At 43.1% G+C, this 24,043-nt stretch overlaps 1 protein-coding gene across 2 annotated transcripts in view; it reads left to right on the top strand.

Annotated features, from left to right (window-relative positions):
* The window catches only part of PDE1C (phosphodiesterase 1C), a 703,814-nt gene that overhangs the window by 219,739 nt on the left and 460,032 nt on the right, over window positions 1-24,043 (top strand). The window lies entirely within an intron of this gene.

Below are 24,043 nucleotides of genomic sequence, written 5' to 3'. Positions count from 1 at the left end.
TTATGTAATAGTGTTCATTTAATTCTTAATACAGCCCCACAAGGCAGATTTAGAACTGGTGAATAGGAGCAGAGCCAAGATTTGAACCCAGGTATACCTAAGTCCCAATCCTATAGTCTTTCCACCGTGGTAAGATTGACAAGATGTCAGGGGAAATAAACAGTTTATTCTCTTGACATTTTATGCACCCTATGGCCCTACAACTAAAGATTTAAAAAGTTTGTTTTGGAGATACTTTAAGATTTTCTGTTTAGCATTCTGTTGTCTGACTTCACCCTCTGACGTGGGCTTTAAGAAACATTTTCCAAAACCCACTAATTCTTCCTCTCCCTGGCTTTGGTTGAAGTGCACTGCCTGCTTAGTGAATGAATGAGCATGAAGGTAGAGTGCAGTTCCCAAAGTTATGCTGGGAGCACATCAATGCTTCAAGATGATCCATAAAAGGCAGGGCTGAGTAGAGATTTCCATGGTCCATGAAGTCTTGGAAACACTGCCTGCTGTACCCTATTTTGGAGGTTCATAATATGCTATAGTAAGTTAAAGCTCTCAGATGTCATGTAGCAAAGGTACCATCTTAATATTTTGTAACTCGGCATTTCTATAACTTATTTGAGCAAAGGCCATGTTTGTGATGCCAATGACTAATTATATGCAACATAATATTATAGGAAATATTGGCCTAAGCATGGGGTCGATGTTGGGACTTGGCACCTGTTGAGACTGGAGAGGAGCCAGATGTGGGGGACCTCACATCATTCTGTAAGTAGACTGCCTATTCTGCAGGCAGTGTTCAGTTAGGTCTAGTTTGGGGTAAAGGCCTGGACAGTATATTCACATCGCATAAGGATAGTCAATGTGTGAGGCACCCTGTTTCTCAAGTTCAGGAAACAGAGAAGCACCCCCAGCAGCAGCTTTCTAATTCTGTAAACTAAACTGATGAAGATTGCACATGCTAGAAGCAGCATATTTGGTATATTGAAAGGATGAAGAAAAGCCACACATATATTTGAGGCCCAAAGTGGGCTGGAGAAATATAATAAGAACCGTGTGTCCCTCTTGGCATTCCCTTGGCCCAGGTTAGGGCTGGTATGATTCTGGCCAACCCATATACCTCTGCAGCTGCAACTGAGACAGTAGCAAAGGGCGAACCAGTTTTAGCAAGGAAGGCTGCTAAGCGTGACACATCTCAAATGCCATTGTCTGGAAGGAAGGGACTGAGGATTAAGGCAGGAGTCCATGTCCGGCCATGGAAGGGTGCTGGATCTGCCTGTCATGGGCACATAACCTGATTGTTGTCTGACTTCACACTGTTTTTCCCTCTGACAAGGGTCTGCCCCTCATCGGAAATGCCACTGATGGGATGTCTGGTTTCTTTCCCAAGATTTTCAGTCTTCAGGCAAGCTGAGCATGGAACATTGTTTTTGAGAAGCAAGGCTGTTTTTTTTGTAATGAAATAGAATGATTCAGCAAGCATTTATTATAAATTTCCTATATATTCTAGAGGACACATTGAGTCTGACCTTGGCCTTCAAGGAGTTGATTTATAGTCTAGAGGGGCACATTACTTTCTATAGAAATAAGGACCATAAATTAGTGGAAAGATATGCAGATGTTAGCAGGGGCTGGGAGAGGGCACAAGGAGGAGTGTTCCAAATAGTGGGGAAGAGGAAGGTATAGCTAGAGGCCAGAGCCGTGAAGGAGCTGCTCATGCTAAGCGAACTCCAAGCAGCGTGGTTGGAGGTTAGACAAGTTTGCACGGCTGGTGAGGAGATGGGCAGAACAAGAGATGGAGCTGGAGAGAAGGTGGGGGTCAAGGCAAAGACCGCCTTTGTGCCATGCTATGTATCTGGGACTTCATCCTATGAGTAATAGGAAACCACTGAAAACCTTAAAACTGGGAGCCCATCATCACGAACTCACTGCTGACTGGACCACTGGACTCTTCCTTAGGGAGATGAGGGCGGTCCTTGCACAAACGAGTAAAGAAATAATGATAGAGCTTAGGATTCAGATTTAGTTGTTTGGTTGGCACTCTCTTAGCCACTCTCTGAGGCTGTTTGCTTATCTGTTTAACAATAACTGCTGCTTCTCTTTCACAGCAGTTTGTCAAGTTGCTCTGAAATCATATATGTGAACCTGTTTAGCAGTAAAGGGAGAAAGTACTTAAAGTAGTAAAAATCCACATACCCTCCGCTACAGTCAAGCAAAATATCATGTGCTTCCTGATGTTTTTACAAGCACAAAATTTCCCTCCTCCCTCATTCAATACTTGGAAGAGAGTGTGACTAAAGATAAGGGGTTGAGTTCTTCGTGTGGGTTTTTGAGAGGAGGTGGGCTGGAGGCAGCTCTGGAGAGGACAGCATCTTTTCCTTACTCTTTGTGGCATCTCTTCCCTACTCTGTATTCAGTGCCATCATGTTGGTAGCTTGGAATTGGCTACAGTGGGCCACAGGTATCAGTAAATGCTACAAATAAGAGTTTCTTCCCCCACTTCCAATCTTGAGAGCCAGTTGTTAGACATTTACCAGCACACCTATGCCATGGGGGACACTTGCGTGAGTAAGACAGTGATAGGCAGAGTGGCTCACACATTGCTGCTGGAGAAGGAGGAGCCCTTTACCATCTATTCGTGGGTCAGAGTGACTCATTCAACCTTCTCTCCCTTTTGGGTATTATCCCTGAGATTGAGAGGTGATCCAGAGGGTTGTTCCTTCCTGTGCTCCTGGCCTGTGGAAAGAAGTGTAGAGACGGCCCATCTGGTGCAGAGCTCTCCTTGCCAGCACTGTCCCAGAGCACACAGCAGCTTTCAGTGAGGGGTTCTGGCCCCTGGCACAGCTGGGCTAGCTGCTCAAAGCCACAGGGTCCATGGCAACACTTCAACTGTTTTGGCTTATTTTTTGCAACTAGTTTCTTTGAACCATGCCAATGAGACTCCTTGAAGACAGGGCTCTTTGCCAAATGACAAAGTCATGTAAAGATAACAGCCCCAGGCCTGGCCCAATGTTGGCATAAATGTTTGTGGGAGGAATGCATGAGCAGGGCCAGCAAATGGTGCAACCCAGGCTCCGGAGAAGTAACACCACATTTCTAAGCCGTTGAATCTTATCCCAAGCCACTGAATTCATTGACATTCCCTCAACCAGATACTGGGCCAGAGTCCTTGGGTAAATGAGTCAGCAGTATAAATTACAATGACCAAAGCAGGAGATGCAGTTGACATTTTGCAGCAAACAGATGCAAAAGGGAATGGGATTTTGGAAACACAAGTGGCAAGCTTGCTTTGAGAGTCAGCTGGAAGAGGTGATCCTGGTGTGGGGTTGAATGTTTGGGAAAATGGGGATTAATGCTCTGCAATAAATTCTCACCAAGGACTCCACTCTTGTGACTGCAGAAGACTGGCCATTAACTAGGTGGGAAAGAGCTTGCTCTTCTGAAAGGTAAACCCTCTAGGCAGTCATTCTACCTACCCTTCTATGTATTCTTGAAATGACTGCACTTTCTATGTGCATACTTTAGTTTAATGAGACAGATAGGGCGATCGTCTTGTTCTGGTTTGCCAGAGACTTTCTTGCATTTAAACCTGAAAATCCCATGAACCCTCTTAGTCCCCAGCAGACAGGATAGCCTGTCACCTTAGAGACAGCTGTGGTGAAAGCTGTAGTTTGAAGTTAGACATCTGTACTGACTAGTGGATCACTTTGGGCCAATTGCTTGCCTTTCTAAACTTTCCTTAGAAAAAAAAAAGTAATAATGCTGAATTCACAACTACATGTTGTGTAGATTCAGCAAGACAGTGCTCTTAAGAATACTCAACATAGTGCCTTGCACACAGTGGATGTGCAATACATTTTTTCCTTACAAAACTATAGTTTTTGTACCATCTTGGCTTTTCCATTTTAATATTTTAAAAGGCAAGCCCTGAAAGCAAGTAAGTGGGAGACTTATCCTCTGTAAAAACCTTTGGTAATTTCTGCTTTAAGCTCCCATAGACTATCTTCCTGGCTGAGCAGTGGGATCTGGAAGGGACCTCCAGATTCACTCTTGATTGTGTTCAGAGCTGATGGCTCAGCATGTTCCTGGCAACCTAGGCTAGCCAGAAATGCCTGTGTTTTTTATGTAGAGGTCGGGGGACAGGAGAGAGGAGCCCTGGCCTCTCAATGTTGGTGTCAGATTTGGGTCACTGGGAAGTCAGCATCTGCCCAGAGCTCCTAGCTTTAGAAAGCTGTTTGAGGCCCCAGGGTTTAGTGACCAGCAGGGCTAGGTCCAGGTAACCCAGCATCCAGTAGTGCAGGAGAGAAGATTATGCAGCCTCCGACATGAAGGGAGGGAACATTTCAAAGCACACACTTTACTCACAAAACTCAAATCCTGTGAAAAACATGCTCTTTAACGAACTCTTTCCTTCCTCTTTTTCTAACAGGCTACACAGAGTAATTATCTCTCTCTCTCTCTCTCATGAACAAAAGGAAACATCTTTGGAAATGGCAAAACATCTTAGTCTTTCTCTCAGATTGGCCTTGGAGCCTTGGGAATCAGCCCTCAGGCTTCTGCCCTCTTAGAACATAGGGATGAGCCTGAACATATGTTGGTTTTGTTCCTTGGGCCAAAAACCTTGGAGTCATCCGTAAGTCCACTCTTCTCTCACGTATCCAGAATATACTTCTCTCTGTTTCCATGGCTACCCCCTGACTGAGCCACCACCATCTTTTGCCTGGGAACTAGATGTAGCCTCTTACCTGGACTTTCCCTTCCTGCCCTTGCCCCTATCATGGTCTATTCTCAACCCAGCAGCCACAGTGGTTTTTATAAACGGAAGTCACATCATGTACCTGCTCTGCTCCAAGTCTTGCAATGAGTCCTCATTTCACTCTGAGTAAAAGCCCATGCCTTTGCAATGACTGGAGAGGTAATGGTTTTTGCTTCGCCTCCATTTTCTCTCCAGCCTCATTTCTTATTACTCTCCACTGGCTCTTCCAACTCCAGCTACATTAGCCACCTTGCTTCTTGAGCCACCAGCCATACTTCTGCATTTGAGGCTGGTTCCTATGCCAGCCTCTAATGATCCGGCTGTTGCCCCTTCCTGACTTACTCTTCTGCTCACTTGCTCACCTTCTTCGAGGCTTTGCTCCCATCTCACCTTCTTGATGAGGCCAACTCTAACCACCCTGATGAATATTGCAACGTGTCCTTCCTGCTCCGTATACTCCAAGTCCCTGACCTTACTTTGCATTTTTTCCCACAGCTCTGGTCGCCAATGTAGCACATTATTTGGTTACCTATTATGTTCATGTCTTTTATTTAGTCTCAGAGAAGATTACATCTAAAGTTCATTGAAGCACAGGGGAAAGTTGCACAGAAAGACTTGAGTTCAAATTCCATCTCCCATTTATTCCCTGTCTGATTTGTATAAGTTACTTAACCTTCCAGAGGCTCAGTTTCCTCATCTATGAAATACTAATAATTAATTCATTCAAGGAGTATTCAATAAGCACTACTGCTATGAAAGGCATTGGAGATAGGTGAATATGAAAGGCACAGTCCTTGCTGTTATGCAGTTGTAAAGAGGATGTAATACAAGAACACATATAACATGCCTGGTAGAAAACAAGGCATATATTTGGTGCTCATTAAATAGTTCCCTTTCTGAAGAACTTGAATATATCTCTGTTAGTTATCTGCCCCCTTTTAGTTTATGCCATTTTCTTGTAATGCTAAAAAGAGCAAACTAGGTTAACACACACATCGCATGCACACATATGTGCTGCCTTGCACGTCATTGAACTGCAGCAGGATTTTTGGGGAAGGCAGCTTTTGGATGGTCTCCAGGAGGGTCCAAGAGCCTCCTAAAATATATGCAAATCATAGTATAACCTATTTTGTTCAAATAGGTAGAGACAAAGTTTGTAACTTTTATCAGATTCTTAAAGGGTGTCCTTGATACATCCATCCAAGGACATCTAAAAGGGCATCCTTGATCTATCCTTGATCCAAACCATGGGGTTTCCTTTCCCAAACTCCATTATTGGTCTGCTATCTGGGTTTTCCTAAAACAACGATTTGAAGTGGAAACTCTGAAATAATGATTAATTCCAGAGTGGAAGATGGTTTTTGGCTGATATTGGTGCTGAGGCCCCTGCTTCCTGGGTGGTGAGAAGAAAGCCCGCGCATGTCAAGGTCATTGCCTTCTAAGTCCCTGCTACTGCTGGAATTTAGAGGCTTGCTCCCATGTAGATAAAACCACCCCTGAGATGGCTGGGAAGGCAGCATAAGAAATGTCAGCACAGGTGTTAGGAATGCCTCATTAATCTAGGGTGAGCACAGATCACAGAGGGCAGAGCCCTTTAGGCACTCAGCATAATTCTGTGCTCTGATTTGGGAAGCCTGTGAAAAGAAGGGAGATAAATGTAGGAGTGTTGTTATTTTACTATTTTTTTATTTATGTTATTAACAATAAGGCTGCTGGCTCACTTAGCTCCATGCATTATTTTCAGCTGTGTAGTATTTAATCCAAGCTCCCTTGTCTTCATTTCCATGCATTGTATCAGGAAAACATTTTCTTTTGATTTCTTGCATCTGTTGCTAGATGCAAGAAATAAAAACTAGATAAAAGGAATAGGATAAGTTTAAAAGACAAGAAAATGGTGCCAAGAAACTATTTTTGTCCTGCCTTAGTGAAGCAGGCAAGTAACATTTTTACTGTGGTCTCTTGACTCCTTGTGGAGAGAAGGAAAAATGCTGTTGAGGCAAAAACAAGAAAATGGATTGTGGTGATAGAGAGTTTTCCAGATATGTGATTTGTAGGTTTCTTATCTGGGGTCCCTGACTCTGCTTCCAAGATTCCACACATTGCTCAGCATGCTTGGACATTTTCTTTTTTCAGTGGAAACTCTTGTGAAGACAGCATTGCCTCCCTGTAAAAGCTGTGCAGTATGCACTCCCTGAGGTCTTGGGAACCATTATAGCATGGCTGTGCAGACCCTCAAATGAATGATTGAAGCAGTTCCTATCACGAGAACTGCGGGTTCCTTTTTATTTCAGCATTGCCAGTGTCTGCACTTGTAGCCTTCGACTAGTGGTTTCCTCTCTGCTTTGTCTCCTCATTCTCAAATCTTCAAAGCTGCTTAAAGATAGCTTGACGTGGTTGGTAATTGCAAAATCATAGTACCATTGTCAGAGGGCTTTGAGTCAGAGGGCTGTTTGTTGATCAGTTACAGAGCTAGCCTCTCAACGCACACCAAAATACCTACTTCTGAGAGGCCCCAGGGTTCTGTAGGTCAATGACAGGCTTTAGTTCAAATCCACTTCTACTATCTACTATATGACCTTGATTGAGTTACTTAAAGGTTCTATGTGAGGATTTTCTAGGATATCATGCTTGTAAAAAAAATAGTACATACAACATACCAAAAATAAATAGTACTATACTTCATTACTACTACTGCATGTGTTGGTAGCAGTATTTATGTTTGGGGAAAGAAGAGACTTTGGGATATGCCCTCTGGATACCATCCAGGGTTAAACCTGCCCTTTCAGTATCAGTGATGGCTCTGTCCACACCTGGCCTTTGAGAGCTATATTTTGGCAACTGTTCAATTACTCAGATAGCTGAAAAATATGTCAGCCATGGGTCCCAGTGCATTATTGAAGTTGGCTGTTTTCTTTCAGCTGCATTGCACAGTCCTTGCCTGCTGAGAGCAAGAAGGGTATTCTCTCTTCTGTCCCTTGGAGGCAAGTTAGAGTGCCACCCTGCTCCAAAATGTTCCTTCCCTTCAAAGGTGAACAGCATGAGTCACATCTGGTCATCCCCGTAGGTTATTTCCTTGCAGCCTCTCCTCCGCACTGCTTCTTTCCTGCACCATTTCACGGGTGATTAAAGACAGGCGAGTGGCTCACTGGAGTGAGGTCAGAACCGCTGGTGCATAGAGGGATTTTCCTCTGCTTTGCAAACACCCAGCGACATCACACAGCCTTGGGAGCGCCATCAATTGCAATTGTTGCCAGCAAAGCGCCATCTGATGGGATATTGATTTGGCGCCGTGCTTAGCAGCAGCTCGGCCAAATGGGGCCTCCTCGCCACTGCAGGGCTCCGGCCGCCTTGGCGGACTAGGCAGATTAGAAAAGCCCGGCCCCAAATACTTGCGGTTGCCAAGCGAGGTGGGCTCAGCCAGCAGATCTGTATTTCAGGCAGCACAAAAGGATGCGGTGTGAGGCTGTTACCAAAGTGCCCAGAATCATGCCTTCAAGTGTACTTTTGAAGAGCAAACTCTGATAAACTCTTAAATTTAAACACCTGCTTAACTGGTATTAAAAAAAAGTCCAATCACTACATTTTCGGAAGTCTTTTTGCCTTGAAATGCTCTGCAGCTTTTTTTAGGAGCCTTTTTTCTTCCTTTTTTTCTTCATGTTTTAAGTGATTTATGATGATGCATTTATTAGTAGTGGTTTCCGGTGCGAGACAGTAATGGTGGAAGGTAGGCTATCACTGAAATGCTATTTGAATTTATAATAAAATTGAATGATGTAAGTTTTCCTGCCAATATTTTGACATAAACACATTTTCTTTATTTTTTATTTTTTATTTTTTTATTTTATTATTATACTTTAAGTTTTAGGGTACATGTGCACAATGTGCAGGTTTGTTACATATGTATACATGTGCCATGCTGGTGTGCTGCACCCATTAACTCGTCATTTAGCATTAGGTATATCTCCTAATGCTATCCCTCCCTCCTCCCCCCACCCCACAACAGTCCCTAGAGTGTGATGTTCCCCTTCCTGTGTCCATGTGTTTTCATTGTTCAATTCCCACCTATGAGTGAGAACATGTGGTGTTTGGTTTTCTGTCCTTGCGATAGTTTACTGAGAATGATGATTTCCAATTTCATCCATGTCCCTACAAAGGACATGAACTCATCGGTTTTTATGGCTGCATAGTATTCCATGGTGTATATGTGCCACATTTGCTTAATCCAGTCTACCATTGTTGGACATTTGGGTTGGTTCCAAGTCTTTGCTATTGTGAATAGTGCCGCAATAAACATACGTGTGCATGTGTCTTTATAGCAGCATGATTTATAGTCCTTTGGGTATATACCCAGTAATGGGATGGCTGGGTCAAATGGTATTTCTAGTTCTAGATCCCTGAGGAATCTCCACACTGACTTCCACAATGGTTGAACTAGTTTACAGTCCCACCAACAGTGTAAAAGTGTTCCTATTTCTCCACATCCTCTCCAGCACCAGTTGTTTCCTGACTTTTTAATGATTGCCATTCTAACTGGTGTGAGATGGTATCTCATTGTGGTTTTGATTTGCATTTCTCTGATGGCCAGTGATGATGAGCATTTTTTCATGTGTCTTTTGGCTGCATAAATGTCTTCTTTTGAGAAGTGTCTGTTCATATCCTTTGCCCACTTTTTGATGGGGTTGTTTTTTTCTTGTAAATTTGTTTGAGTTCATTGTAGATTCTGGATATTAGCCCTTTGTCAGATGAGTAGGTTGGGAAAATTTTCTCCCATTTTGTAGGTTGCCTGTTCACTCTGATGGTAGTTTCTTTTGCTGTGCAGAAGCTCTTTAGTTTAATTAGATCCCACTTGTCAAGTTTGGCTTTTGTTGCCATTGCTTTTGGTATTTTAGACATGAAGTCCTTGCCCATGCCTATGTCCTGAATGGTAATGGCTAGGTTTTCTTCTAGGGTTTTTATGGTTTTAGGTCTAACATGTAAGCCTTTAATCCATCTTGAATTAATTTTTGTATAAGGTGCAAGGAAGGGATCCAGTTTCAGCTTTCTATGTATGGCTAGCCAGTTTTCCCAGCACCATTTATTAAATAGGGAATCCTTTCCCCATTGCTTGTTTTTCTCAGGTTTGTCAAAGATCAGATAGTTGTAGACATGCGGTGTTATTTCTGAGGGCTCTGTTCTGTTCCATTGATCTATATCTCTGTTTTGGTACCAGTACCATGCTGTTTTGGTTACTGTAGCCTTGTAGTATAGTTTGAAGTCAGGTAGCATGATGCCTCCAGCTTTGTTCTTTTGGCTTAGGATTGACTTGGCAATGCGGGCTCTTTTTTGGTTCCATATGAACTTTAAAGTAGTTTTTTCCAATTCTGTGAAGAAAGTCATTGGTAGCTTGATGGGGATGGCATTGAATCTATAAATTACCTTGGGCAGTATGGCCATTTTCACGATATTGATTCTTCCTACCCATGAGCATGGAATGTTCTTCCATTTGTTTGTATCCTCTTTTATTTCATTGAGCAGTGGTTTGTAGTTCTCCTTGAAGAGGTCCTTCATGTCCCTTGTAAGGTGGATTCCTAGGTATTTTATTCTCTTTGAAGCAATTGTGAATGGGAGTTCACTCATGATTTGGCTCTCTGTTTGTCTGTTATTGGTGTATAAGAATGCTTGTGATTTTTGCACATTGATTTTGTATCCTGAGACTTTGCTGAAGTTGCTTATCAGCTTAAGGAGATTTTGGGCTGAAACAGTGGGGTTTTCTAGATATACAATCATGTCATCTGCAAACAGGGACAATTTGACTTCCTCTTTTCCTAATTGAATACCCTTTATTTCCTTCTCCTGCCTAATTGCCCTGGCTAGAACTTCCAACACTATGTTGAATAGGAGTGGTGAGAGAGGGCATCCCTGTCTTGTGCCAGTTTTCAAAGGGAATGCTTCTAGTTTTTGCCCATTCAGTATGATATTGGCTGTGGGTTTGTCACAGATAGCTCTTATTATTTTGAGATATGTCCCATCAATACCTAATTTATTGAGAGTTTTTAGCATGAAGGGTTGTTGAATTTTGTCAAAGGCCTTTTCTGCATCTGTTGAGATAATCATGTGGTTTTTGTCTTTGGTTCTGTTTATATGCTGGATTACATTTATTGATTTGTGTATATTGAACCAGCCTTGCATCCCAGGGATGAAGCCCACTTGATCATGGTGGATAAGCTTTTTGATGTGCTGTTGGATTCTGTTTGCCAGTATTTTATTGAGGATTTTTGCATCAATGTTCATCAAGGATATTGGTCCAAAATTCTCTTTTTTGGTTGTGTCTCTGCCTGGCTTTGGTATCAGGATGATGCTGGCCTCAGAAAATGAGTTAGGGAGGATTCCCTCTTTTTCTATTGATTGGAATAGTTTCAGAAGGAATGGTACCAGTTGCTCCTTGTACCTCTGGTAGAATTTGTCTGTGAATCCATCTGGTCCTGGACTCTTTTTGGTTGGTAAGCTATCGATTATTGCCACAATTTCAGAGCCTGTTATTGGTCTATTCAGAGATTCAACTTCTTCCTGGTTTAGTCTTGGGAGAGTGTATGTGTCGAGGAATTTATCCATTTCTTCTAGATTTTCTAGTTTATTTGCGTAGAGGTGTTTGTAGTATTCTCTGATGGTAGTTTGTATTTCTGTGGGATCAGTGATGATATCCCCTTTATCATTTTTTATTGCATCTATTTGATTCTTCTCTCTTTTTTTCTTTATTAGTCTTGCTAGCGGTCTATCAATTTTGTTGATCCCTTCAAAAAACCAGCTCCTGGATTCATTAATTTTTTGAAGGTTGTTTTGTGTCTCTATTTCCTTCAGTTCTGCTCTGATTTTAGTTATTTCATGCCTTCTGCTAGCTTTTGAATGTGTTTGCTCTTGCTTTTCTAGTTCTTTTAATTGTGATATTAGGGTGTCAATTTTGGATCTTTCCTGCTTTCTCTTGTGGGCTTTTAGTGCTATAAATTTCCCTCTACACACTGCTTTGAATGTGTCCCAGAGATTCTGGTATGTTGTGTCTTTGTTCTTGTTGGTTTCAAAGAACATCTTTATTTCTGCCTTCATTTCGTTATGTACCCAGTAGTCATTCAGGAGCAGGTTGTTCAGTTTCCATGTAGTTGAGCGGTTTTGAGTGAGTTTCTTAATCCTGAGTTCTAGTTTGATTGTACTGTGGTCTGAGAGACAGTTTGTCATAATTTCTGTTCTTTTACATTTGCTGAGGAGAGCTTTACTTCCAACTATGTGGTCAATTTTGGAATAGATGTGGTGTGGTGCTGAGAATAATGTATATTCTGTTGATTTGGGGTGGAGAGTTCTGTAGATGTCTATTAGGTCCGCTTGGTGCAGAGCTGAGTTGAATTCCTGGGTATGCTTGTTAACTTTCTGTCTCATTGATCTGTCTAATGTTGACAGTGGGGTGTTAAAGTCTCCTGTTATTATTGTGTGGGAGTCTAAGTCTCTTTGTAGGTCACTCAGGACTTGCTTTATGAATCTGGGTGCTCCTGTATTGGGTGCATATATATTTAGGATAGTTAGCTCTTCTTGTTGAATTGATCCCTTTACCATTATGTAATGGCCTTCTTTGTCTCTTTTCATTGTTGGTTTAAAGTCTGTTTTATCAGAGACTAGGATTGCAACCCCTGCCTTTTTTTGTTTTCCATTTGCTTGGTAGATCTTCCTCCATCCTTTTATCTTGAGCCTATGTGTGTCTCTGCACATTAGATGGGTTTCCTGAATACAGCACACTGATGGGTCATGACTCTTTATCCAATTTGCCAGTCTGTGTTTTTTAATCGGAGCATTTAGTCCATTTACATTTAAAGTTAATATTGTTATGTATGAATTTGATCCTGTCATTATGATGTTAGCTGGTTATTTTGCTCGTTAGTTGGTGCAGTTTCTTCCTAGTCTCGATGGTCTTTACATTTTGGCATGATTTTGCAGCAGCTGGTACCGGTTTTTCCTTTCCATGTTTAGCGCTTCCTTCAGGAGCTCTTTTAGGGCAGGCCTGGTGGTGACAAAATCTCTCAGCATTTGCTTGTCTGTAAAGGATTTTATTTCTCCTTCACTTATGAAGCTTAGTTTTGCTGGATATGAAATTCTGGGTTGAAAATTCTTTTCTTTAAGGATGTTGAATATTGGCCCCCACTCTCTTCTGGCTTGTAGAGTTTCTGCAGAGAGATCTGCTGTTAGTCTGATGGGCTTCCCTCTGTGGGTAATCTGACCTTTCTCTCTGGCTGCCCTTAACATTTTTCGCTACATTTCAACTTTGGTGAATCTGACAATTATGTGTCTTCGAGTTGCTCTTCTTGAGGAGTGTCTTTGTGGCATTCTCTGTATTTCCTGAATCTGAATGTTGGCCTGCCTTGCTAGATTGGGGAAGTTCTCCTGGATAATATCCTGCAGAGTGTTTTCCAACTTGGTTCCATTCTCCCCGTCAATTTCAGGTACACCAATCAGATGTAGATTTGATCTTTTCACATAGTCCCATATTTCTTGGAGGCTTTGTTCATTTCTTTTTATTCTTTTTTCTCTAAACTTCCCTTCTCGCTTCATTTCATTCATTTCATCTTCCATCGCTGATACCCTTTCTTCCAGTTGATCGCATCGGCTCCTGAGGCTTCTGCATTCTTCACGTAGTTCTCGAGCGTTGGCTTTCAGCTCCATCAGCTCCTTTAAGCACTTCTCTGTATTGGTTATTCTAGTTATACGTTTGTCTAAATTTTTTTCAAAGTCTTTAACTTCTTTGCCTTTGGTTTGAATTTCCTCCTGTAGCTTGGAGTAGTTTGATCGTCTGAAGCCTTCGTGTCTCAACTCGTCAAAGTCATTCTCTGTCCTGCTTTGTTCCATTGCTGGTGAGGAACTGCATTCCTTTGGAGGAGGAGAGGCACTCTGCTTTTTAGAGTTTCCAGTTTTTCTGTTCTGTTTTTTCCCCATCTTTGTGGTTTTATCTACTTTTGGTCTTTGATGATGGTGATGTACAGATGGGTTTTTGGTGTGGATGTCCTTTCTGTTTGTTAGTTTTCCTTCTAACAGACAGGACCCTCAGTTGCAGGTCTGCTGGAGTTTGCTAGAGGTCCACTTCAGACGCTGTTTGCCTGGGTATCAGCAGCGGTGGCTGCAGAACAGTGGATTTTCATGAACTGCGAATGCTGCTGTCTGATGGTTCCTCTGGAAGTTTTGTCTCAGAGGAGTACCCGGCTGTGTGAGGTGTCAGTCTGCCCCTACTGGGGGATGCCTCCCAGTTAGGCTGCTCAGGGGTCAGAGGTCAGGGACCCACTTGAGGAGGCAGTCTGCCCATTCTCAGATCTCCAGCTGCGTGCTGGGAGAACCACTGCTTTCTTCAAAGCTGTCAGACAGGGACATTTAAGTCTGCAGAGGTTACTGCTGTCTTTTTGTTTGTCTGTGCCCTGCCCCCAGAGGTGGAGCCTACAGAGGCAGGCAGGCCTCCTTGAGCTGTGGTGGGCTCCACCCAGTTTGAGCTTCCTGGCTGCTTTGTTTACCTAAGCAAGCCTGGACAATGGCGGGCACCCCTCCCCCAGCCTCGCTGCCACCTTGCAGTTTGATCTCAGACTGCTGTGCTAGCAATCAGCGAGACTCCGTGGGCATAGGACCCTCTGAGCCAGGTGCGGGATATAATCTCGTGGTGCGCCGTTTTTTAAGCCTGTCGGAAAAGCGCAGTATTAGGGTGGGAGTGACCCGATTTTCCAGGTGCCATCTGTCATCCCTTTCTTTGACTAGGAAAGGGAACTCCCTGACCCCTTGCACTTCCCGAGTGAGGCAATGCCTCGCCCTGCTTTGGCTCGCGCATGGTGCGCTGCACCCACTGTTCTGCGCCCACTGTCTGGCACTCCCTAGTGAGATGAACCCGGTACCTCAGATGGAAATGCAGAAATCACCCGTCTTCAGAGTCGCTCACACTGGGAGCTGTAGACCGGAGCTGTTCCTATTTGGCCATCTTCTGAATTTTTCCCCACATTTTCATTTTGATATGAATGTTGCTTCTAAAAGCCATGGTTATTAAATAAATCTCCTGAGGTCACCAGCAGTCAATGACCAGCCGTCTATCAATAAATCCTTAACCAAGTTAGATTTCACTATGGAAGGCAGAGGGGTTTTGAAAAGGTCATGCGTTAAAATTTCCTCTCTTACCATCTAATTCCACCACATTGTTTGAGATGATGAATCTGGCAATAAATGAAGAGAAAAAGTGGTCAAAAGTCCCAGGTAATAGCAGCATCCTTAGGAATTGCTGAGCATTGATCTGGCAGAGTGATTAGATTCTGATAGGTTGAATTCTGTGTAGAATAGGAGTATAGGAAATATCCAATTATCTGTAGGAAACTCCATGGCAAGTAAGTCTGATTTCAGGGCAGGATGCAGTGGGTACTTCTGCTATGTTATATGAATGGGTGAGAATGGGACTGATTTTCACAAATGCTCTTTATGCCTAGGTGGGGGAGGGAAAGTATTAAATGAAATATTTCTTAAAAAGAGACTCATTGATTCAGAAGTCTCTGTTGGCTCTGCCCATAGTGAAGGCAGAATGGTTTCTAACAGGGTCTTAATTGACTTGATGGGAGCTGTTTTCAAGGACTCAGCACTCTTTCCTTTCAATGCTTTCATTAAAATTCCCAAGTGCTTCCTAAATCCCATTGAGGAGAACAATTTTCATTTCTTCATTTACATTTAGCTAAGGCAGCAGGGAAGCCACATAGCTCTACGTGTGAGAGTCCACCTGTTTCCATGGCGGTACTGGCAGCACATAAGCAGTTTGAGAGTCTTTTGCTAAGATTGGCTTTCCATGTTAATTACTTTTAAATTGTGTCCATAAGTTTCCATGCCTCTCCATAAATCAAGTCCCACTCTCTGCTCATAGAAGCCAGTTTATATCTCAGGAGTAGAAATATATGCACATGTCAACTTCTGATGGGTCTGTCAGTCTACGAGTGAAGGATTATGGGCCGAGTCACAGTGCCTTCAGGGTCTTTTTTATTAGCAAGAATCTGTTAAAAGCATGTGGGTGGAAGGCATTCATAGATATGTTATTCTTTTATATTCTTTTATTCTCCTGAGTATTAAAATCCTTTCACTTCTGAGAATCACAGGGACCAGCATGGACCATTTAGATGTCCCCAAGGACAATTTTGAAAACACTGTCAGGAGTAGTTAATATCCCTCATTCCCCTTGTGTGCTGAGTCACATGAAAAGTAACATTTCACTTATCTGGAGGGTGCAAGGAACAATAATTCTCTGCCAGATAGCTGAAAGGTGCAGCTAATCAGATAATTGAAAATTAACCCTTTATGCACTGAAAGGTAACTCTGGTCAGTGCTTTCTGCCTTTCCCTGAGTAGCTCCACATCTTCAGGTCTAGTAGAACACTCAAGTTTGTGTCCATGTCTGAGGTTTGCTCTTTGAGTATAATGTATGTGCTAGGAATCACTAACCTTGTGCCATAAATGAAATAAATTTCACAGTACTTGTCTGAGAAGCCCAATTGGTCATTGGTCAATTGGTATGTTAGGCATAGGGGGTTGGAGGGAAGGTCAGGGGGACAGGGGACAGTGGTGAACAAGACTTTTGTGATCTCTGCCCTCTAGAAGACTACAGTTGAATGGGTCCCTAAATCTGTACCCAATACTTTTCCGTTGTCCCCACCCACCTGCCTCCTGACCTCATCACAGGCCACTCTCCCCTTGCCACATTGCTCCTGCCACAACTTAGCTCCTTATAAGCCCTTCAACTCCTCAAGCTTCTCCCTGCTTAATAATCTTTGCACATGTTGTTCCTTCTTGTCAGAAATATTTTCCTCCTACTCTTGCCTGTTAACTGGCTGTCTCCTTTTCCTTCAGGTCTTAGATCAAATGTCACCTGCTTGTGGAGGCCATCCGTGACCACTTGGGTGTATTAAAGATGGCTGCAAATATCTGTATCACTCCCTCCCCACACCCTGCATCAAGAGGTGGGGTTTATTTCTTCTGTGGAATCAGGGCTAGCTCTGTGATTGCTTTAACCAACCCAGTGTAGCAGAAGTGATGTTGTGCCAGTCCTAGGCTTAGCCCATAAGAGGACTGGCCGCTTCTGCCTCCCCACTCCTGGCACACTTGCACTTGCAATCTAGCTGCCATGTACAGGAGCCTAATCTAGCTACATGCTGAGACCACGAGGAGAAACCGTGTGGAGAAAGAGAGAGGTCTCAGCCTTCCAGCTGTCCCTGCCAAAGCACCAGACATGTGAGTGAAACCATATTGGATATTCTAGCCCGGGTTGCCATCTGGCTACAGCTGCATGGCAGACCCCAAACAAGACCAACAGAAGAACTACCTGGCCAACCCACAGGGTCATGAGAGAGAAAAATTGGTTGTTTTAAAAAGCCACTGAATTTTGAGGATAGTTTGTTACACAGCAATATAGCTGAAATGCCACCCTATTTATAAATAAATCATATTCCTTTTGTTCTCTGCACTGCACCCTGTTTTTCTTTTCAGCACCCTTTACCTTTACAGTGATGTATCTGTTGTTTTATAATCTGTTTAGTATCTGTTTTCCCAATTAGATTAAAGATCCATGGTGCAAAACTGGAGTATTTTAATTGACTATTGCATACCTAGTATCACAGAGTGTGCAGCACATAGTAGGCACTCAGCCAATGTTTGTTGAATGAATGAATGAATTTAAAAGGTTCCAGCATTTATTTGTTTTGTGAGATCATTTCCCTCCAGATACAGAGAAAAGAATCTGTAAATCTTCACCTTTGGTGGCCTTTCAAAAACAACCTTCGAAAATCCTGTTTTTAAATCCTTCTTTGCAAATCAAACTTCCACTTTGCATCTCCTACACACCTGCTCAACAGATTTTAATGCTTCCCTATTGGCAAGAGTATAAAGCCTTAGCATTTTTTTTTTTTTTTTTGAGAGAGTGAGTCTTGCTCTGTTGCCAAGGCTGGAGTGTAATCCTGTGATCATGGCTCATCGCAGCCTTGACCCCTGGGCTCAAGCAATCCTCCCAGCTTAGCCTCCCTAGTAGCCAGGGCCACAGGTGTGCACCACCACACCTGGCGAATTTTTAAAAATTTTTTGTAGAGACAGGGTCTTCCCATGTTGCCCATGCTGATCTCCAACTCCTAGCCTCATGAGATCCTCCTGCCTCGGCCTCCCAAAGTGCCGGGATTATAGGTGTGAGCTACCATGCCTGGCCAAGCCTAAACTTTAATGTGGTAGTCCAGGCCCCTTCAGTCTGCATGTATAGCCGTCGCCCAGTGTCCCTTTCTTGACCCTCTTACATCCATCACATCAGGTTCTCTGTTATTATCTAGGCTGCTGTGGACCTTTCCACTTTCCTGGAGCCTTTCTTCTCTACTTCTACCAGTTCCCCAAGAGACCCCCTTTCTTCAAGAAGCATTTACCAACAGCCTATGCTTTTTAGTGGGCATCTTTTCTTAACTGAGCAAACCATTGGACCAGTCCTCAGTTGGAAGTGGGAGCCATTCTTGATCCCACAGAAAGTTTAGAGACAGTGGAGCACTGGGCTGGGAGTTCAGGGACATCGCTTCTGGTCCAAGCTCTGCTGCCAACTTGTGTGGCAACTGCATGTGATTGAGCTGCTCGTTCCTTATCTGAAGAATTAGGAGCTTGGATAAAGATCCCTTTCAGCTCTGAGGTTTTTCCATATTCAAATTTGCTTTACAGTGATAGGAAGAACAACCCGCTGATTTATGTACCTTCGGGTCAGAATTTGGCTGACTTGTAGCATCAGCAGTTTTACGTGAACAAAAATTTCAATTTCATTAGTACAGCCAAGTTAATTATGCTGGGTTGGCAGTGTGTTCTGAGAGGCAGAATGGCCACGGAACCAGAAGTCAGGAGGCCTGCACTGTCTTGCTGCCCTGCCACTAGCTGGAGGAGAGCAGACCAGCCGGAGGGAAGCTGGCAGACTTCTTGGACCTTCACCACCTCATTTCTAAACTGGAGGTAATAATAATAATAAAGTGTGCCTGTAATCCCAGCATTTTGGGAGGGTGAGGCAGGTGGATCCTGAAGTCAGGAGTTCAAGACCAGCCTGGCCAAGATGGTGAAACCCCGTCTCTACTAAAAATATAAAAATTAGCCGGGTGTGGTGGTGGGTGCCTGTAATCCCAGCTACTCAGGAGGCTGAGGCAGAAAATTGCTTGAACCTGGGAGGGAGAGGTTGCAGTGAGCCGAGATCACACCACTGCACTCCAGCCTGGGCAACAAGAGCGAAACTCTGTCTCAAAAAAAAAAAAAATAAATAAATAAAATAAATTAAAAAAATAAATAAAGTGTTTCATTCACTTCAGGTTTGTTCTGAGGGATTAATGTATGTAATATAGCAATGATTTGATAGGTCATTATCAAAATGTAACTGAAAGAAAATTATTGGTATGTCTATTTATCAAGATAATACAGGCTTTTTCTATTTACCTTGGGTGCTCTGCCCACCCCTAGATCCCTTTATAGTGTTCCAGTTTCTGTCCTTTTGTGTCCTGCCAGATGGATGAGATGGAGGAAGAACTACTATTTTATGAGAACCTCCAATGTACAAGGCACTGGCCATAAATGATTTTTTTGTTTGTTTGTTTGTTTTTTAAGATAGAATCTTGTTCTGCTGCCCAGGCTGGAGTGCAGTGGCATGATCTCAGCTCACTGCAACTTCTGCCTTCCAGGTTCAAGTGATTCTCCTGCCTCAGCTTCCCGAGTAGCTGGGACTACAGGAATGTGCCACCACGCCTGGCTACTTTTTGTGTTTTTAGTAGAGATTGGGTTACACCACCATGTTAGCCAGGCTTGCCTTGAACTCTTGACCTCAGGCAATCTGCCTGCCTCGGCCTCCAAAAGTGCTGGGATTACAGGCGTGAGCCACTGTGCCCGGTCCTGTTTTTTTTTTTTTCTCCTTACAACATTCCCGTAAGGAATAATTGTATTATTAGTTAGCATTCTTTTAGTTGTCAGTAACATAACTCTGACTCAAACTAGTTTAAGTTAAAAAAAATTGGTGGGGTACATTTATTTTGTTCATATAACCTAAAAGTCAATGGGCATTCTGGCTTCAGGCATAGCAGGATCAGGGGGCTCAATGGATCCTTTCACATTGTTTTTCTTTGTCTCTCTAGTTCTTCTCTCAGCTTTTTCTGTGTTGATGTCATTTTTTTTCTTTTTCCTTTTTTTTTTTGAGATGGAGTCTCACTCTGTCGCCCAGGCTGGAGTGCAGTGGTGTGATCTCAGCTCACTGCAACCTCCGCCTCCCAGGTTCAAGCAATTCTTGTGCCTCAGCCTTCTGAGCAGCTGGGATTACAGGCGTGTGCCACCATGCCCAGCTAATTTTTATATTTTTTTTGTAGAGATGGGGTTTTGCCATCTTGGCCAGGCTGGTCTTGAACTCCTGACCTCAGGTGATCCAGCCACGTCGGCCTCTCAGAGTGCTGGGATTACAGGCATGAGCCACTGCACCCAGCCCTGATGTCATTTTTCTGGTATATTCTCTCCACATGGTGAAAAGATAACCTCATGGCTAAGATAACTTCAAGCCATATGGCTTGTTTCTCAAAGAAAAGAGAAATAGACCATCTCTTTCCTAGTGGCCACATCAAATCTCCCATAAGGACCAGATCTGTTTCAGTCACATATCACCCCCTGGACCAATCACTCTATCCATAGGTATGGGGTCCATGATTCTGGTTGGACAATCTAGGTTGTGTCTATTATAGTCAAATCTGGCCTGAGGGGGAGGGGCAGACTCAGGTTTTCCTGCAGCTTTTTTGGGTCCGTGAAAAGCTTGGTTAGCCCAGGCCAGACTAACCATGCCTCTGTTGATGGAACATTAGGGTATGTGAGCATTGGAAAGGGATGCAGAGGTCCCTGAGCCCAACCCAACCATGGCCAAACAAGAGAAGGGTCTTATCCTAGGTGGCGTGGTGAGGCAGTACCACTCCAAGTCCTTTCCTTTGCCTGTGCCACCTCTATCAGAAGGATTATGTAAGCTTCTCTTGTGGGAGCAACTGAAGGATCCTGGCAGAGAGAGGCGCAGAAACTGTGGGTCACATGCAGGCTACATCAGGCTGCCCCTGAGCTGCCCTATCTCTTCTATCTCTTTGTCTTCTCACTTCTCTGGGCCACGACTTGGTAATGTAGTTGAGATTCTGGCTATTCAGAGCCCCATTTCAGAGGGGGGCTAGAGTGGGGGTACCTCTGGGCTTAGCCAGTCCTCTGCCTTTTCTTTCACCTCTTTTTTCTAGGGAAGGTGGTTCCTGAGACAGAGTCTGCCCCAAATTATAAAATCAAACAGAAAAGACGTCAGAGGGAGAAGCAGGGTAACAGTGTCGCCAAAGAGGCCCTTTTCCCCACAAAGGAAGCCAGTGAGAGAGAACAGCCTCTGTTGACAGAACATTATGGGGGCCGCCTCACATCTGGTGTGGGCGGGGAGGAGGGGCTGCTGTGCCTGGCGGTGCTACTTCTGATGTCCTAAATGTGTCTCCAGAATTTCCCCCTCAACAGACTCTCTTCATGATGCCACTGCCAAGTCGTGAAAAATGGATCAAGGGCACAGGCTGGCTTCATGGAGGTCAAAGCAAGTAGTCATCATCTCATAGCTGAAAGAAAAAAAGCTTTGCTTTTTCTGATTTGCCTATTTTCCTTTTTCTACTCTTCCTTGTTTGTAAGCGGAGGAGCTTGTTTGCAGTTGGTCACTGGATTTCTCTTCTGCAGCCCTGGTTATCATTTGCACCATAGTTGTTGCATGCTCCTATGGCAGCTTCCTGGAGAGCTGACCTCTGTGCACAATGCCCTTGGCATATTCAGGGCAGCAGGTACCCTCCACATGTGGCCATGCCTCTCACTGTTTAGATGTGCCCATGGCTCCCTGACATCTATAGGAGAGAGCCCAAGCTTCTTCCATGACAACAAGAGAATGGCTGATCATTCCAGCATTTTCTCTTTCTGTTCCTAGTCACATTCACAGACACACCACACAAAACTGTTTGTGGATTGCAGGACACCCTACCCCTTACCATGTTTCTGTGCCTCTTTTCATGCAGTGCCCTCTCTCTGGAATCACCTGCCTCCACCCACCTTTCATGCAAACAATTTCTACTCCACCTACTTTCAAGATCCAGTTCAAATGTCACCTTCACTATGAAGCCTTCCTAATTTCCCCACAGCATGAATGACCCCCTCATCCATGCTCCTGCTCCTTTCCGTACCTTCTCTATTATATACCTCTTTACTAGAGTTTTTGCGTGTCTGCAGGGAGGTGGTATAGCAAAGGCAAAAGAACATGAGCTTTGCCTTTTTGTCTGGGTTTGGAACCTGCTGTGCCACGTATTAGCTGTATGTCTTTGCAGAAGTTATCTGACCATTGGGAGCCCTTTCTGTCTTTACTTGTAAATGAGCATAATTAAACTATGCTAAAGTATTTTGTTGGGGATGAAATGGACCAACCTGTGATGTGCGTGCCATGGTGCTTGGCATATGATAGTTTTCAAAAACTGGTAGGGTGGTAGATGTGGTTATTGTGATTATAAATGAACCATGAAATCTTAGCAATGAAAGAGACCAGGGGGGTCATTCTCATGCCTTCAAAGCCTGATTCCTATTCCTTTATCAGATTAACATCTAGCTTCCCCTTGAACTCTGGGACAGGTAGCTCACTTTCTTCCTAATCTTTTGTGATACTTAATTCTGACAGTGCAGAGGTTGGCTAGTCCATAGACTTAGTTACTGTGTGTGAATTTGCAGGAGTACTTTAAATTGTTGGTTATATGTATGTATGCATGCATACATGAATGTATATGTGCCTGTGCATATATATATATATATATATATATGTATGTATGTATGCATGTCTATATGCATTTAGTGATGTTTGACCATGTAATGTTTCCTAAACAGTTTTACTGAAAAATCTGGGTTAAGAAGAAACAAAGGAAATTAAACTGTAAAGCAAAGTTGTGAGTGGCTTTGTGTTTTCTTAGACCTTTTGTTTCCAGGTCTATTTGCATCTGTTTCTTTTTGCTTGCCTCTGAGCAGAATGCTAGTAGAAATTGTGGCTTGTGGTGTTGCTGCAACTATGGAGCATACTTTGGCTGTGATAGATGAAGAGAGAACACAATCTGAGTGCCGTAGTAACATGGTGCATCTAAAAATAGTAGTATTTTGTTGGCAGAGGGAAGACAAAGTGGTTTTCTAATGTGGTTTAGGAGCAAGGAATCCTTAGTTGTTTTGTGGTATTTTGGCCTCAGTTTTCTCATCTGTAAAGTGGGAGCATTGGGCACTAAGAGCTGGGGTAAAGAGGAGGCAGAGGTGGACTCTGTACCTGAGAACTAACTACTTCCCTTCCCCATTCAACTGGAGCCACTCTATCTTTATTTTTTAAAGCTGAGTTATGCATTTGAGTTCCTTATATTATTTAAAATAAAATATTCTGTTGCTTCAAAAATTTGAAAACCTCCAAACTGTGTTATCTCTTGGGCTCCTTCCTGCTCTAAAGACTATTATGGCTGTAGATAAAGCAAAGTTATATTCTTCCTGACTTTCTAATACACATTAATTTTGCAAGAAATTTTCTCAAATGAAACAAAATCTAGCTTCAAAAACTTAAAAAAAATGTTTTTGGTCTTTTCTCTCTGATTTGCTTAATTGCAGCAAAAGTCGATTTCTTTCCTTTTTCTTCCAAAATTTGCTTTTCTCTGACAATCAAAATTCCACTAAGAGTAGGAAAAAGTCATAGATGTGGTATGGAGTGAAAGGTAAGTATCATGCTTAATATTCCTTTGTATATTTTCATCCTAGGCCAGTACTCAGAGAAACTATGACATAGTTAAAATGTGAATTCAGCATCATTTGTCTCTCTTTTCAGCAATTTCTTTTTCCAAGTCTCTCCAGATGACCTCAATGACTCATAAAGCTGAAAACAACATAAAAATATTTTTGCCTAAATGTATCACTTTATAGATGTGGAAAATGGGACTCTGTGAGGGGGATGTATTTGTATAGGATAAGGTAATCAGCCATAACTCAAACTCTGGTCTTTTCTAGTTCAGTTTTCTCTCTAGTTGGTCTAGGAAGCCTCCTGGTGCTTCAGTTTTCTTACTGTAAAATGGGGATGATAATAATAGTACCTACCTCATAGAATAGTCTCGAGTATTACATGAGAGTAGAACACTTAGAACAATGCTTGGGCTATGGAAAGTTTCTGATACTTGTTTGCTGTTATTACCATTATTGTACTTCCACATTCTGCCAGCAGCCTGCCCAAGGTGCACAC

The sequence above is a fragment of the Gorilla gorilla genome, chromosome 6, assembly GCF_029281585.2.
Source record: "Gorilla gorilla gorilla isolate KB3781 chromosome 6, NHGRI_mGorGor1-v2.1_pri, whole genome shotgun sequence".
Lineage (NCBI taxonomy): Eukaryota > Metazoa > Chordata > Mammalia > Primates > Hominidae > Gorilla > Gorilla gorilla.
Note: the sequence above shows the minus strand (reverse complement) of the source record. Positions and strands in the feature narration are given on the sequence as shown.